Genomic DNA, 16,439 nt, shown 5'->3' with positions numbered 1-16,439 from the left:
AAAGCCGACACGTGCCTTGCAGACAGAATCAGTTTAGGATGGAACTGCTCTTTGCTGCCAAAAATGCAGACCACCAGATTTTTTGGATATTTATTTCCACAAAAGCTTATTTGATGTCATATCTCAAACCATTCATATCTCTCACTTTTAATTCCTGGGTGTTAAGGGACTCAACAAGCCTTTATCCCTGTCTGTCATTGGAGCTCCCCTTCCATCAATTGGTGATGTTTTGTTACTGAATGGAAAAGAGCTGTGACTCTCTAGCCAAGATAGTGGCAAAATCAGTTACGGAAACAAGGTACCAGTGCCCCATGTGAGAATCGAACTCACGACCTTCAGATTACGAGACTGACGCGCTACCTGCTGCGCTAACGAGGCAAGATGCATGTAATAATCTGCGGAAGTTGCTTGTGCAAAGCAGTACACCTCTTTTTTTTCATATTGTAAGTGAGCTGGCAGTAAATCTTCTCCCGTATGGTCTAGCGCTTAGGATTCCTGGTTTTCACCCAGGTGGCCTGGGTTCGACTCCCGGTATGGAAACACATCCTTTTCTACACCGTTGCCAACATTCAAAGACTGACGTGTGTTTTTAAAACAAACGTATTTCAGGTAGGATTTGTTTTTTTCAGGCAAAAATGCTGAACGCCCGCGTTTTGGCACTTCATTCTGACCCTTCACGCAAGATTCAATTTGGATTCGTAGCTCAACTCATTCTCAACCACCCCTTTTTACACCAAAGTGTCAAGAGACTCAACAACTCATGGGTCCTGTAAGTTATTTGGATTCCCATTTCCTTTCTAATGGAAAACGTAGAATTGAATGGAAAAGTTCTAAGTTGGTGACAAAATCTCTCGAGAAAAGGAGGGAACAGTGCCCCGTGTGAGGCTCAAACTCACAACCTTCAGATTACGAGACTGACGCACTACCTACTGCGCTAACGAAGCAAGTTGCACCTGCAGATCTGCAGAAGTTTATTGTGCATAGCAGAAAACTTATTTTTTTCATAATGTCACTGAGACGTTAGCGCATCTTTTCCCATATGGTCTAGCGGTTAGGATTCCTGGTTCTCACCCAGGTGGCCCGGGTTCGACTCCCGGTATGGGAATGCACCTTTATCTTAGCTACTGCCACCATTCAAAGACTGACGCGTGTTTTTCAATCAAAAATGTTTCTGGTAGATTTTCACTTTGCAACAAAAATACTTAACATTGGCGATGCATTATGACTTTTGCAAAAGATTTCCTTTTGTTTCATAGCTTAAGCCTTTTTCAACTACACAGTTTTACACAAAAGTGTCAAGGGACTCAACAAGCCATGTGTCCTGTCAGTCATTAGGGCTCCCATGTTCTTTCTAATCGGAAACAGTTTAGAACTGAATTGGAAAGTTCAGAGTTAGTGACAAAATCTCTTGAGAAAAGGAGGATGGCACTTGTGAGCAAAAAACTCATGATCTTCAAATTATTCAACTGACGTGCCAAAAACCTTGACCATGTAGCGTGTTTTAGCTCTTGTAATGTTTATGTTTTGTATTCAAAGCAAAACACTCTTTTTTTTTTTTTTTTTTTTTACACCTGTCTTGCTGTTTACTGTACTGCTTACACCATGTGGAGAAAGACTTAGTTAGTATTCCTGGTTGACTGGTTCAATTCCTGCTATGGGAGAGACTTTTTTTTGGGACTAGTGTCCACATTCCAAAGCCGACACGTGCCTTGCAGACAGAATCAGTTTAGGATGGAACTGCTCTTTGCTGCCAAAAATGCAGACCACCAGATTTTTTGGATATTTATTTGCACAAAAGCTTATTTGATGTCATATCTCAAACCATTCATATCTCTCACTTTTAATTCCTGGGTGTTAAGGGACTCAACAAGCCTTTATCCCTGTCTGTCATTGGAGCTCCCCTTCCATCAATTGGTGATGTTTTGTTACTGAATGGAAAAGAGCTGTGACTCTCTAGCCAAGATAGTGGCAAAATCAGTTACGGAAACAAGGTACCAGTGCCCCATGTGAGAATCGAACTCACGACCTTCAGATTACGAGACTGACGTGCTACCTGCTGCGCTAACGAGGCAAGATGCATGTAATAATCTGCGGAAGTTGCTTGTGCAAAGCAGTACACCTCTTTTTTTTCATATTGTAAGTGAGCTGGCAGTAAATCTTCTCCCGTATGGTCTAGCGCTTAGGATTCCTGGTTTTCACCCAGGTGGCCTGGGTTCGACTCCCGGTATGGAAACACTTCCTTTTCTACACCGTTGCCAACATTCAAAGACTGACGTGTGTTTTTAAAACAAACGTATTTCAGGTAGGATTTGTTTTTTTCAGGCAAAAATGCTGAACGCCCGCGTTTTGGCACTTCATTCTGACCCTTCACGCAAGATTCAATTTGGATTCGTAGCTCAACTCATTCTCAACCACCCCTTTTTACACCAAAGTGTCAAGAGACTCAACAACTCATGGGTCCTGTAAGTTATTTGGATTCCCATTTCCTTTCTAATGGAAAACGTAGAATTGAATGGAAAAGTTCTAAGTTGGTGACAAAATCTCTCGAGAAAAGGAGGGAACAGTGCCCCGTGTGAGGCTCAAACTCACAACCTTCAGATTACGAGACTGACGCACTACCTACTGCGCTAACGAAGCAAGTTGCACCTGCAGATCTGCAGAAGTTTATTGTGCATAGCAGAAAACTTATTTTTTTCATAATGTCACTGAGACGTTAGCGCATCTTTTCCCATATGGTCTAGCGGTTAGGATTCCTGGTTCTCACCCAGGTGGCCCGGGTTCGACTCCCGGTATGGGAATGCACCTTTATCTTAGCTACTGCCACCATTCAAAGACTGACGCGTGTTTTTCAATCAAAAATGTTTCTGGTAGATTTTCACTTTGCAACAAAAATACTTAACATTGGCGATGCATTATGACTTTTGCAAAAGATTTCCTTTTGTTTCATAGCTTAAGCCTTTTTCAACTACACAGTTTTACACAAAAGTGTCAAGGGACTCAACAAGCCATGTGTCCTGTCAGTCATTAGGGCTCCCATGTTCTTTCTAATCGGAAACAGTTTAGAACTGAATTGGAAAGTTCAGAGTTAGTGACAAAATCTCTTGAGAAAAGGAGGATGGCACTTGTGAGCAAAAAACTCATGATCTTCAAATTATTCAACTGACGTGCCAAAAACCTTGACCATGTAGCGTGTTTTAGCTCTTGTAATGTTTATGTTTTGTATTCAAAGCAAAACACTCTTTTTTTTTTTTTTTTTTTTTACACCTGTCTTGCTGTTTACTGTACTGCTTACACCATGTGGAGAAAGACTTAGTTAGTATTCCTGGTTGACTGGTTCAATTCCTGCTATGGGAGAGACTTTTTTTTGGGACTAGTGTCCACATTCCAAAGCCGACACGTGCCTTGCAGACAGAATCAGTTTAGGATGGAACTGCTCTTTGCTGCCAAAAATGCAGACCACCAGATTTTTTGGATATTTATTTCCACAAAAGCTTATTTGATGTCATATCTCAAACCATTCATATCTCTCACTTTTAATTCCTGGGTGTTAAGGGACTCAACAAGCCTTTATCCCTGTCTGTCATTGGAGCTCCCCTTCCATCAATTGGTGATGTTTTGTTACTGAATGGAAAAGAGCTGTGACTCTCTAGCCAAGATAGTGGCAAAATCAGTTACGGAAACAAGGTACCAGTGCCCCATGTGAGAATCGAACTCACGACCTTCAGATTACGAGACTGACGCGCTACCTGCTGCGCTAACGAGGCAAGATGCATGTAATAATCTGCGGAAGTTGCTTGTGCAAAGCAGTACACCTCTTTTTTTTCATATTGTAAGTGAGCTGGCAGTAAATCTTCTCCCGTATGGTCTAGCGCTTAGGATTCCTGGTTTTCACCCAGGTGGCCTGGGTTCGACTCCCGGTATGGAAACACATCCTTTTCTACACCGTTGCCAACATTCAAAGACTGACGTGTGTTTTTAAAACAAACGTATTTCAGGTAGGATTTGTTTTTTTCAGGCAAAAATGCTGAACGCCCGCGTTTTGGCACTTCATTCTGACCCTTCACGCAAGATTCAATTTGGATTCGTAGCTCAACTCATTCTCAACCACCCCTTTTTACACCAAAGTGTCAAGAGACTCAACAACTCATGGGTCCTGTAAGTTATTTGGATTCCCATTTCCTTTCTAATGGAAAACGTAGAATTGAATGGAAAAGTTCTAAGTTGGTGACAAAATCTCTCGAGAAAAGGAGGGAACAGTGCCCCGTGTGAGGCTCAAACTCACAACCTTCAGATTACGAGACTGACGCACTACCTACTGCGCTAACGAAGCAAGTTGCACCTGCAGATCTGCAGAAGTTTATTGTGCATAGCAGAAAACTTATTTTTTTCATAATGTCACTGAGACGTTAGCGCATCTTTTCCCATATGGTCTAGCGGTTAGGATTCCTGGTTCTCACCCAGGTGGCCCGGGTTCGACTCCCGGTATGGGAATGCACCTTTATCTTAGCTACTGCCACCATTCAAAGACTGACGCGTGTTTTTCAATCAAAAATGTTTCTGGTAGATTTTCACTTTGCAACAAAAATACTTAACATTGGCGATGCATTATGACTTTTGCAAAAGATTTCCTTTTGTTTCATAGCTTAAGCCTTTTTCAACTACACAGTTTTACACAAAAGTGTCAAGGGACTCAACAAGCCATGTGTCCTGTCAGTCATTAGGGCTCCCATGTTCTTTCTAATCGGAAACAGTTTAGAACTGAATTGGAAAGTTCAGAGTTAGTGACAAAATCTCTTGAGAAAAGGAGGATGGCACTTGTGAGCAAAAAACTCATGATCTTCAAATTATTCAACTGACGTGCCAAAAACCTTGACCATGTAGCGTGTTTTAGCTCTTGTAATGTTTATGTTTTGTATTCAAAGCAAAACACTCTTTTTTTTTTTTTTTTTTTTTACACCTGTCTTGCTGTTTACTGTACTGCTTACACCATGTGGAGAAAGACTTAGTTAGTATTCCTGGTTGACTGGTTCAATTCCTGCTATGAGAGAGACTTTTTTTTGGGACTAGTGTCCACATTCCAAAGCCGACACGTGCCTTGCAGACAGAATCAGTTTAGGATGGAACTGCTCTTTGCTGCCAAAAATGCAGACCACCAGATTTTTTGGATATTTATTTGCACAAAAGCTTATTTGATGTCATATCTCAAACCATTCATATCTCTCACTTTTAATTCCTGGGTGTTAAGGGACTCAACAAGCCTTTATCCCTGTCTGTCATTGGAGCTCCCCTTCCATCAATTGGTGATGTTTTGTTACTGAATGGAAAAGAGCTGTGACTCTCTAGCCAAGATAGTGGCAAAATCAGTTACGGAAACAAGGTACCAGTGCCCCATGTGAGAATCGAACTCACGACCTTCAGATTACGAGACTGACGTGCTACCTGCTGCGCTAACGAGGCAAGATGCATGTAATAATCTGCGGAAGTTGCTTGTGCAAAGCAGTACACCTCTTTTTTTTCATATTGTAAGTGAGCTGGCAGTAAATCTTCTCCCGTATGGTCTAGCGCTTAGGATTCCTGGTTTTCACCCAGGTGGCCTGGGTTCGACTCCCGGTATGGAAACACATCCTTTTCTACACCGTTGCCAACATTCAAAGACTGACGTGTGTTTTTAAAACAAACGTATTTCAGGTAGGATTTGTTTTTTTCAGGCAAAAATGCTGAACGCCCGCGTTTTGGCACTTCATTCTGACCCTTCACGCAAGATTCAATTTGGATTCGTAGCTCAACTCATTCTCAACCACCCCTTTTTACACCAAAGTGTCAAGAGACTCAACAACTCATGGGTCCTGTAAGTTATTTGGATTCCCATTTCCTTTCTAATGGAAAACGTAGAATTGAATGGAAAAGTTCTAAGTTGGTGACAAAATCTCTCGAGAAAAGGAGGGAACAGTGCCCCGTGTGAGGCTCAAACTCACAACCTTCAGATTACGAGACTGACGCACTACCTACTGCGCTAACGAAGCAAGTTGCACCTGCAGATCTGCAGAAGTTTATTGTGCATAGCAGAAAACTTATTTTTTTCATAATGTCACTGAGACGTTAGCGCATCTTTTCCCATATGGTCTAGCGGTTAGGATTCCTGGTTCTCACCCAGGTGGCCCGGGTTCGACTCCCGGTATGGGAATGCACCTTTATCTTAGCTACTGCCACCATTCAAAGACTGACGCGTGTTTTTCAATCAAAAATGTTTCTGGTAGATTTTCACTTTGCAACAAAAATACTTAACATTGGCGATGCATTATGACTTTTGCAAAAGATTTCCTTTTGTTTCATAGCTTAAGCCTTTTTCAACTACACAGTTTTACACAAAAGTGTCAAGGGACTCAACAAGCCATGTGTCCTGTCAGTCATTAGGGCTCCCATGTTCTTTCTAATCGGAAACAGTTTAGAACTGAATTGGAAAGTTCAGAGTTAGTGACAAAATCTCTTGAGAAAAGGAGGATGGCACTTGTGAGCAAAAAACTCATGATCTTCAAATTATTCAACTGACGTGCCAAAAACCTTGACCATGTAGCGTGTTTTAGCTCTTGTAATGTTTATGTTTTGTATTCAAAGCAAAACACTCTTTTTTTTTTTTTTTTTTTTTACACCTGTCTTGCTGTTTACTGTACTGCTTACACCATGTGGAGAAAGACTTAGTTAGTATTCCTGGTTGACTGGTTCAATTCCTGCTATGGGAGAGACTTTTTTTTGGGACTAGTGTCCACATTCCAAAGCCGACACGTGCCTTGCAGACAGAATCAGTTTAGGATGGAACTGCTCTTTGCTGCCAAAAATGCAGACCACCAGATTTTTTGGATATTTATTTGCACAAAAGCTTATTTGATGTCATATCTCAAACCATTCATATCTCTCACTTTTAATTCCTGGGTGTTAAGGGACTCAACAAGCCTTTATCCCTGTCTGTCATTGGAGCTCCCCTTCCATCAATTGGTGATGTTTTGTTACTGAATGGAAAAGAGCTGTGACTCTCTAGCCAAGATAGTGGCAAAATCAGTTACGGAAACAAGGTACCAGTGCCCCATGTGAGAATCGAACTCACGACCTTCAGATTACGAGACTGACGCGCTACCTGCTGCGCTAACGAGGCAAGATGCATGTAATAATCTGCGGAAGTTGCTTGTGCAAAGCAGTACACCTCTTTTTTTTCATATTGTAAGTGAGCTGGCAGTAAATCTTCTCCCGTATGGTCTAGCGCTTAGGATTCCTGGTTTTCACCCAGGTGGCCTGGGTTCGACTCCCGGTATGGAAACACATCCTTTTCTACACCGTTGCCAACATTCAAAGACTGACGTGTGTTTTTAAAACAAACGTATTTCAGGTAGGATTTGTTTTTTTCAGGCAAAAATGCTGAACGCCCGCGTTTTGGCACTTCATTCTGACCCTTCACGCAAGATTCAATTTGGATTCGTAGCTCAACTCATTCTCAACCACCCCTTTTTACACCAAAGTGTCAAGAGACTCAACAACTCATGGGTCCTGTAAGTTATTTGGATTCCCATTTCCTTTCTAATGGAAAACGTAGAATTGAATGGAAAAGTTCTAAGTTGGTGACAAAATCTCTCGAGAAAAGGAGGGAACAGTGCCCCGTGTGAGGCTCAAACTCACAACCTTCAGATTACGAGACTGACGCACTACCTACTGCGCTAACGAAGCAAGTTGCACCTGCAGATCTGCAGAAGTTTATTGTGCATAGCAGAAAACTTATTTTTTTCATAATGTCACTGAGACGTTAGCGCATCTTTTCCCATATGGTCTAGCGGTTAGGATTCCTGGTTCTCACCCAGGTGGCCCGGGTTCGACTCCCGGTATGGGAATGCACCTTTATCTTAGCTACTGCCACCATTCAAAGACTGACGCGTGTTTTTCAATCAAAAATGTTTCTGGTAGATTTTCACTTTGCAACAAAAATACTTAACATTGGCGATGCATTATGACTTTTGCAAAAGATTTCCTTTTGTTTCATAGCTTAAGCCTTTTTCAACTACACAGTTTTACACAAAAGTGTCAAGGGACTCAACAAGCCATGTGTCCTGTCAGTCATTAGGGCTCCCATGTTCTTTCTAATCGGAAACAGTTTAGAACTGAATTGGAAAGTTCAGAGTTAGTGACAAAATCTCTTGAGAAAAGGAGGATGGCACTTGTGAGCAAAAAACTCATGATCTTCAAATTATTCAACTGACGTGCCAAAAACCTTGACCATGTAGCGTGTTTTAGCTCTTGTAATGTTTATGTTTTGTATTCAAAGCAAAACACTCTTTTTTTTCTTTTTTTTTTTTACACCTGTCTTGCTGTTTACTGTACTGCTTACACCATGTGGAGAAAGACTTAGTTAGTATTCCTGGTTGACTGGTTCAATTCCTGCTATGGGAGAGACTTTTTTTTGGGACTAGTGTCCACATTCCAAAGCCGACACGTGCCTTGCAGACAGAATCAGTTTAGGATGGAACTGCTCTTTGCTGCCAAAAATGCAGACCACCAGATTTTTTGGATATTTATTTGCACAAAAGCTTATTTGATGTCATATCTCAAACCATTCATATCTCTCACTTTTAATTCCTGGGTGTTAAGGGACTCAACAAGCCTTTATCCCTGTCTGTCATTGGAGCTCCCCTTCCATCAATTGGTGATGTTTTGTTACTGAATGGAAAAGAGCTGTGACTCTCTAGCCAAGATAGTGGCAAAATCAGTTACGGAAACAAGGTACCAGTGCCCCATGTGAGAATCGAACTCACGACCTTCAGATTACGAGACTGACGCGCTACCTGCTGCGCTAACGAGGCAAGATGCATGTAATAATCTGCGGAAGTTGCTTGTGCAAAGCAGTACACCTCTTTTTTTTCATATTGTAAGTGAGCTGGCAGTAAATCTTCTCCCGTATGGTCTAGCGCTTAGGATTCCTGGTTTTCACCCAGGTGGCCTGGGTTCGACTCCCGGTATGGAAACACATCCTTTTCTACACCGTTGCCAACATTCAAAGACTGACGTGTGTTTTTAAAACAAACGTATTTCAGGTAGGATTTGTTTTTTTCAGGCAAAAATGCTGAACGCCCGCGTTTTGGCACTTCATTCTGACCCTTCACGCAAGATTCAATTTGGATTCGTAGCTCAACTCATTCTCAACCACCCCTTTTTACACCAAAGTGTCAAGAGACTCAACAACTCATGGGTCCTGTAAGTTATTTGGATTCCCATTTCCTTTCTAATGGAAAACGTAGAATTGAATGGAAAAGTTCTAAGTTGGTGACAAAATCTCTCGAGAAAAGGAGGGAACAGTGCCCCGTGTGAGGCTCAAACTCACAACCTTCAGATTACGAGACTGACGCACTACCTACTGCGCTAACGAAGCAAGTTGCACCTGCAGATCTGCAGAAGTTTATTGTGCATAGCAGAAAACTTATTTTTTTCATAATGTCACTGAGACGTTAGCGCATCTTTTCCCATATGGTCTAGCGGTTAGGATTCCTGGTTCTCACCCAGGTGGCCCGGGTTCGACTCCCGGTATGGGAATGCACCTTTATCTTAGCTACTGCCACCATTCAAAGACTGACGCGTGTTTTTCAATCAAAAATGTTTCTGGTAGATTTTCACTTTGCAACAAAAATACTTAACATTGGCGATGCATTATGACTTTTGCAAAAGATTTCCTTTTGTTTCATAGCTTAAGCCTTTTTCAACTACACAGTTTTACACAAAAGTGTCAAGGGACTCAACAAGCCATGTGTCCTGTCAGTCATTAGGGCTCCCATGTTCTTTCTAATCGGAAACAGTTTAGAACTGAATTGGAAAGTTCAGAGTTAGTGACAAAATCTCTTGAGAAAAGGAGGATGGCACTTGTGAGCAAAAAACTCATGATCTTCAAATTATTCAACTGACGTGCCAAAAACCTTGACCATGTAGCGTGTTTTAGCTCTTGTAATGTTTATGTTTTGTATTCAAAGCAAAACACTCTTTTTTTTTTTTTTTTTTTTTACACCTGTCTTGCTGTTTACTGTACTGCTTACACCATGTGGAGAAAGACTTAGTTAGTATTCCTGGTTGACTGGTTCAATTCCTGCTATGGGAGAGACTTTTTTTTGGGACTAGTGTCCACATTCCAAAGCCGACACGTGCCTTGCAGACAGAATCAGTTTAGGATGGAACTGCTCTTTGCTGCCAAAAATGCAGACCACCAGATTTTTTGGATATTTATTTGCACAAAAGCTTATTTGATGTCATATCTCAAACCATTCATATCTCTCACTTTTAATTCCTGGGTGTTAAGGGACTCAACAAGCCTTTATCCCTGTCTGTCATTGGAGCTCCCCTTCCATCAATTGGTGATGTTTTGTTACTGAATGGAAAAGAGCTGTGACTCTCTAGCCAAGATAGTGGCAAAATCAGTTACGGAAACAAGGTACCAGTGCCCCATGTGAGAATCGAACTCACGACCTTCAGATTACGAGACTGACGCGCTACCTGCTGCGCTAACGAGGCAAGATGCATGTAATAATCTGCGGAAGTTGCTTGTGCAAAGCAGTACACCTCTTTTTTTTCATATTGTAAGTGAGCTGGCAGTAAATCTTCTCCCGTATGGTCTAGCGCTTAGGATTCCTGGTTTTCACCCAGGTGGCCTGGGTTCGACTCCCGGTATGGAAACACATCCTTTTCTACACCGTTGCCAACATTCAAAGACTGACGTGTGTTTTTAAAACAAACGTATTTCAGGTAGGATTTGTTTTTTTCAGGCAAAAATGCTGAACGCCCGCGTTTTGGCACTTCATTCTGACCCTTCACGCAAGATTCAATTTGGATTCGTAGCTCAACTCATTCTCAACCACCCCTTTTTACACCAAAGTGTCAAGAGACTCAACAACTCATGGGTCCTGTAAGTTATTTGGATTCCCATTTCCTTTCTAATGGAAAACGTAGAATTGAATGGAAAAGTTCTAAGTTGGTGACAAAATCTCTCGAGAAAAGGAGGGAACAGTGCCCCGTGTGAGGCTCAAACTCACAACCTTCAGATTACGAGACTGACGCACTACCTACTGCGCTAACGAAGCAAGTTGCACCTGCAGATCTGCAGAAGTTTATTGTGCATAGCAGAAAACTTATTTTTTTCATAATGTCACTGAGACGTTAGCGCATCTTTTCCCATATGGTCTAGCGGTTAGGATTCCTGGTTCTCACCCAGGTGGCCCGGGTTCGACTCCCGGTATGGGAATGCACCTTTATCTTAGCTACTGCCACCATTCAAAGACTGACGCGTGTTTTTCAATCAAAAATGTTTCTGGTAGATTTTCACTTTGCAACAAAAATACTTAACATTGGCGATGCATTATGACTTTTGCAAAAGATTTCCTTTTGTTTCATAGCTTAAGCCTTTTTCAACTACACAGTTTTACACAAAAGTGTCAAGGGACTCAACAAGCCATGTGTCCTGTCAGTCATTAGGGCTCCCATGTTCTTTCTAATCGGAAACAGTTTAGAACTGAATTGGAAAGTTCAGAGTTAGTGACAAAATCTCTTGAGAAAAGGAGGATGGCACTTGTGAGCAAAAAACTCATGATCTTCAAATTATTCAACTGACGTGCCAAAAACCTTGACCATGTAGCGTGTTTTAGCTCTTGTAATGTTTATGTTTTGTATTCAAAGCAAAACACTCTTTTTTTTTTTTTTTTTTTTTACACCTGTCTTGCTGTTTACTGTACTGCTTACACCATGTGGAGAAAGACTTAGTTAGTATTCCTGGTTGACTGGTTCAATTCCTGCTATGGGAGAGACTTTTTTTTGGGACTAGTGTCCACATTCCAAAGCCGACACGTGCCTTGCAGACAGAATCAGTTTAGGATGGAACTGCTCTTTGCTGCCAAAAATGCAGACCACCAGATTTTTTGGATATTTATTTGCACAAAAGCTTATTTGATGTCATATCTCAAACCATTCATATCTCTCACTTTTAATTCCTGGGTGTTAAGGGACTCAACAAGCCTTTATCCCTGTCTGTCATTGGAGCTCCCCTTCCATCAATTGGTGATGTTTTGTTACTGAATGGAAAAGAGCTGTGACTCTCTAGCCAAGATAGTGGCAAAATCAGTTACGGAAACAAGGTACCAGTGCCCCATGTGAGAATCGAACTCACGACCTTCAGATTACGAGACTGACGCGCTACCTGCTGCGCTAACGAGGCAAGATGCATGTAATAATCTGCGGAAGTTGCTTGTGCAAAGCAGTACACCTCTTTTTTTTCATATTGTAAGTGAGCTGGCAGTAAATCTTCTCCCGTATGGTCTAGCGCTTAGGATTCCTGGTTTTCACCCAGGTGGCCTGGGTTCGACTCCCGGTATGGAAACACATCCTTTTCTACACCGTTGCCAACATTCAAAGACTGACGTGTGTTTTTAAAACAAACGTATTTCAGGTAGGATTTGTTTTTTTCAGGCAAAAATGCTGAACGCCCGCGTTTTGGCACTTCATTCTGACCCTTCACGCAAGATTCAATTTGGATTCGTAGCTCAACTCATTCTCAACCACCCCTTTTTACACCAAAGTGTCAAGAGACTCAACAACTCATGGGTCCTGTAAGTTATTTGGATTCCCATTTCCTTTCTAATGGAAAACGTAGAATTGAATGGAAAAGTTCTAAGTTGGTGACAAAATCTCTCGAGAAAAGGAGGGAACAGTGCCCCGTGTGAGGCTCAAACTCACAACCTTCAGATTACGAGACTGACGCACTACCTACTGCGCTAACGAAGCAAGTTGCACCTGCAGATCTGCAGAAGTTTATTGTGCATAGCAGAAAACTTATTTTTTTCATAATGTCACTGAGACGTTAGCGCATCTTTTCCCATATGGTCTAGCGGTTAGGATTCCTGGTTCTCACCCAGGTGGCCCGGGTTCGACTCCCGGTATGGGAATGCACCTTTATCTTAGCTACTGCCACCATTCAAAGACTGACGCGTGTTTTTCAATCAAAAATGTTTCTGGTAGATTTTCACTTTGCAACAAAAATACTTAACATTGGCGATGCATTATGACTTTTGCAAAAGATTTCCTTTTGTTTCATAGCTTAAGCCTTTTTCAACTACACAGTTTTACACAAAAGTGTCAAGGGACTCAACAAGCCATGTGTCCTGTCAGTCATTAGGGCTCCCATGTTCTTTCTAATCGGAAACAGTTTAGAACTGAATTGGAAAGTTCAGAGTTAGTGACAAAATCTCTTGAGAAAAGGAGGATGGCACTTGTGAGCAAAAAACTCATGATCTTCAAATTATTCAACTGACGTGCCAAAAACCTTGACCATGTAGCGTGTTTTAGCTCTTGTAATGTTTATGTTTTGTATTCAAAGCAAAACACTCTTTTTTTTTTTTTTTTTTTTTTACACCTGTCTTGCTGTTTACTGTACTGCTTACACCATGTGGAGAAAGACTTAGTTAGTATTCCTGGTTGACTGGTTCAATTCCTGCTATGGGAGAGACTTTTTTTTGGGACTAGTGTCCACATTCCAAAGCCGACACGTGCCTTGCAGACAGAATCAGTTTAGGATGGAACTGCTCTTTGCTGCCAAAAATGCAGACCACCAGATTTTTTGGATATTTATTTGCACAAAAGCTTATTTGATGTCATATCTCAAACCATTCATATCTCTCACTTTTAATTCCTGGGTGTTAAGGGACTCAACAAGCCTTTATCCCTGTCTGTCATTGGAGCTCCCCTTCCATCAATTGGTGATGTTTTGTTACTGAATGGAAAAGAGCTGTGACTCTCTAGCCAAGATAGTGGCAAAATCAGTTACGGAAACAAGGTACCAGTGCCCCATGTGAGAATCGAACTCACGACCTTCAGATTACGAGACTGACGCGCTACCTGCTGCGCTAACGAGGCAAGATGCATGTAATAATCTGCGGAAGTTGCTTGTGCAAAGCAGTACACCTCTTTTTTTTCATATTGTAAGTGAGCTGGCAGTAAATCTTCTCCCGTATGGTCTAGCGCTTAGGATTCCTGGTTTTCACCCAGGTGGCCTGGGTTCGACTCCCGGTATGGAAACACATCCTTTTCTACACCGTTGCCAACATTCAAAGACTGACGTGTGTTTTTAAAACAAACGTATTTCAGGTAGGATTTGTTTTTTTCAGGCAAAAATGCTGAACGCCCGCGTTTTGGCACTTCATTCTGACCCTTCACGCAAGATTCAATTTGGATTCGTAGCTCAACTCATTCTCAACCACCCCTTTTTACACCAAAGTGTCAAGAGACTCAACAACTCATGGGTCCTGTAAGTTATTTGGATTCCCATTTCCTTTCTAATGGAAAACGTAGAATTGAATGGAAAAGTTCTAAGTTGGTGACAAAATCTCTCGAGAAAAGGAGGGAACAGTGCCCCGTGTGAGGCTCAAACTCACAACCTTCAGATTACGAGACTGACGCACTACCTACTGCGCTAACGAAGCAAGTTGCACCTGCAGATCTGCAGAAGTTTATTGTGCATAGCAGAAAACTTATTTTTTTCATAATGTCACTGAGACGTTAGCGCATCTTTTCCCATATGGTCTAGCGGTTAGGATTCCTGGTTCTCACCCAGGTGGCCCGGGTTCGACTCCCGGTATGGGAATGCACCTTTATCTTAGCTACTGCCACCATTCAAAGACTGACGCGTGTTTTTCAATCAAAAATGTTTCTGGTAGATTTTCACTTTGCAACAAAAATACTTAACATTGGCGATGCATTATGACTTTTGCAAAAGATTTCCTTTTGTTTCATAGCTTAAGCCTTTTTCAACTACACAGTTTTACACAAAAGTGTCAAGGGACTCAACAAGCCATGTGTCCTGTCAGTCATTAGGGCTCCCATGTTCTTTCTAATCGGAAACAGTTTAGAACTGAATTGGAAAGTTCAGAGTTAGTGACAAAATCTCTTGAGAAAAGGAGGATGGCACTTGTGAGCAAAAAACTCATGATCTTCAAATTATTCAACTGACGTGCCAAAAACCTTGACCATGTAGCGTGTTTTAGCTCTTGTAATGTTTATGTTTTGTATTCAAAGCAAAACACTCTTTTTTTTTTTTTTTTTTTTTACACCTGTCTTGCTGTTTACTGTACTGCTTACACCATGTGGAGAAAGACTTAGTTAGTATTCCTGGTTGACTGGTTCAATTCCTGCTATGGGAGAGACTTTTTTTTGGGACTAGTGTCCACATTCCAAAGCCGACACGTGCCTTGCAGACAGAATCAGTTTAGGATGGAACTGCTCTTTGCTGCCAAAAATGCAGACCACCAGATTTTTTGGATATTTATTTGCACAAAAGCTTATTTGATGTCATATCTCAAACCATTCATATCTCTCACTTTTAATTCCTGGGTGTTAAGGGACTCAACAAGCCTTTATCCCTGTCTGTCATTGGAGCTCCCCTTCCATCAATTGGTGATGTTTTGTTACTGAATGGAAAAGAGCTGTGACTCTCTAGCCAAGATAGTGGCAAAATCAGTTACGGAAACAAGGTACCAGTGCCCCATGTGAGAATCGAACTCACGACCTTCAGATTACGAGACTGACGCGCTACCTGCTGCGCTAACGAGGCAAGATGCATGTAATAATCTGCGGAAGTTGCTTGTGCAAAGCAGTACACCTCTTTTTTTTCATATTGTAAGTGAGCTGGCAGTAAATCTTCTCCCGTATGGTCTAGCGCTTAGGATTCCTGGTTTTCACCCAGGTGGCCTGGGTTCGACTCCCGGTATGGAAACACATCCTTTTCTACACCGTTGCCAACATTCAAAGACTGACGTGTGTTTTTAAAACAAACGTATTTCAGGTAGGATTTGTTTTTTTCAGGCAAAAATGCTGAACGCCCGCGTTTTGGCACTTCATTCTGACCCTTCACGCAAGATTCAATTTGGATTCGTAGCTCAACTCATTCTCAACCACCCCTTTTTACACCAAAGTGTCAAGAGACTCAACAACTCATGGGTCCTGTAAGTTATTTGGATTCCCATTTCCTTTCTAATGGAAAACGTAGAATTGAATGGAAAAGTTCTAAGTTGGTGACAAAATCTCTCGAGAAAAGGAGGGAACAGTGCCCCGTGTGAGGCTCAAACTCACAACCTTCAGATTACGAGACTGACGCACTACCTACTGCGCTAACGAAGCAAGTTGCACCTGCAGATCTGCAGAAGTTTATTGTGCATAGCAGAAAACTTATTTTTTTCATAATGTCACTGAGACGTTAGCGCATCTTTTCCCATATGGTCTAGCGGTTAGGATTCCTGGTTCTCACCCAGGTGGCCCGGGTTCGACTCCCGGTATGGGAATGCACCTTTATCTTAGCTACTGCCACCATTCAAAGACTGACGCGTGTTTTTCAATCAAAAATGTTTCTGGTAGATTTTCACTTTGCAACAAAAATA

The 16,439-nt window shown here is 41.7% G+C and overlaps 10 non-coding genes across 10 annotated transcripts; all 10 read left to right on the top strand.

Moving 5' to 3' along the window:
* The first annotated feature begins 1,033 nt into the window (after positions 1-1,033).
* TRNAE-CUC (transfer RNA glutamic acid (anticodon CUC)) lies at positions 1,034-1,105 on the top strand. The gene has a single exon. It is a non-coding gene; the product is annotated as a tRNA-Glu (tRNA).
* A 1,621-nt stretch (positions 1,106-2,726) lies between these two features.
* On the top strand, positions 2,727-2,798 carry TRNAE-CUC (transfer RNA glutamic acid (anticodon CUC)). The gene has a single exon. It is a non-coding gene; the product is annotated as a tRNA-Glu (tRNA).
* A 1,621-nt stretch (positions 2,799-4,419) lies between these two features.
* On the top strand, positions 4,420-4,491 carry TRNAE-CUC (transfer RNA glutamic acid (anticodon CUC)). Its single transcript has one exon. It is a non-coding gene; the product is annotated as a tRNA-Glu (tRNA).
* A 1,621-nt stretch (positions 4,492-6,112) lies between these two features.
* On the top strand, positions 6,113-6,184 carry TRNAE-CUC (transfer RNA glutamic acid (anticodon CUC)). The gene has a single exon. It is a non-coding gene; the product is annotated as a tRNA-Glu (tRNA).
* Positions 6,185-7,805: 1,621 nt separating this feature from the next.
* TRNAE-CUC (transfer RNA glutamic acid (anticodon CUC)) lies at positions 7,806-7,877 on the top strand. The gene has a single exon. It is a non-coding gene; the product is annotated as a tRNA-Glu (tRNA).
* Positions 7,878-9,498: 1,621 nt separating this feature from the next.
* On the top strand, positions 9,499-9,570 carry TRNAE-CUC (transfer RNA glutamic acid (anticodon CUC)). The gene has a single exon. It is a non-coding gene; the product is annotated as a tRNA-Glu (tRNA).
* Positions 9,571-11,191: 1,621 nt separating this feature from the next.
* On the top strand, positions 11,192-11,263 carry TRNAE-CUC (transfer RNA glutamic acid (anticodon CUC)). Its single transcript has one exon. It is a non-coding gene; the product is annotated as a tRNA-Glu (tRNA).
* Positions 11,264-12,884: 1,621 nt separating this feature from the next.
* Positions 12,885-12,956, top strand: TRNAE-CUC (transfer RNA glutamic acid (anticodon CUC)). The gene has a single exon. It is a non-coding gene; the product is annotated as a tRNA-Glu (tRNA).
* A 1,622-nt stretch (positions 12,957-14,578) lies between these two features.
* On the top strand, positions 14,579-14,650 carry TRNAE-CUC (transfer RNA glutamic acid (anticodon CUC)). Its single transcript has one exon. It is a non-coding gene; the product is annotated as a tRNA-Glu (tRNA).
* A 1,621-nt stretch (positions 14,651-16,271) lies between these two features.
* Positions 16,272-16,343, top strand: TRNAE-CUC (transfer RNA glutamic acid (anticodon CUC)). Its single transcript has one exon. It is a non-coding gene; the product is annotated as a tRNA-Glu (tRNA).
* Positions 16,344-16,439: the final 96 nt, after the last annotated feature.

Source organism: Phyllobates terribilis, unplaced genomic scaffold (genome assembly GCF_046119375.1).
Source record: "Phyllobates terribilis strain yellow unplaced genomic scaffold, ASM4611937v1 Scaffold_1042__1_contigs__length_457206, whole genome shotgun sequence".
Lineage (NCBI taxonomy): Eukaryota > Metazoa > Chordata > Amphibia > Anura > Dendrobatidae > Phyllobates > Phyllobates terribilis.
The sequence above is the reverse complement of the archived record's forward strand: the minus strand, read 5'-3'. Positions and strand labels throughout refer to the sequence as shown.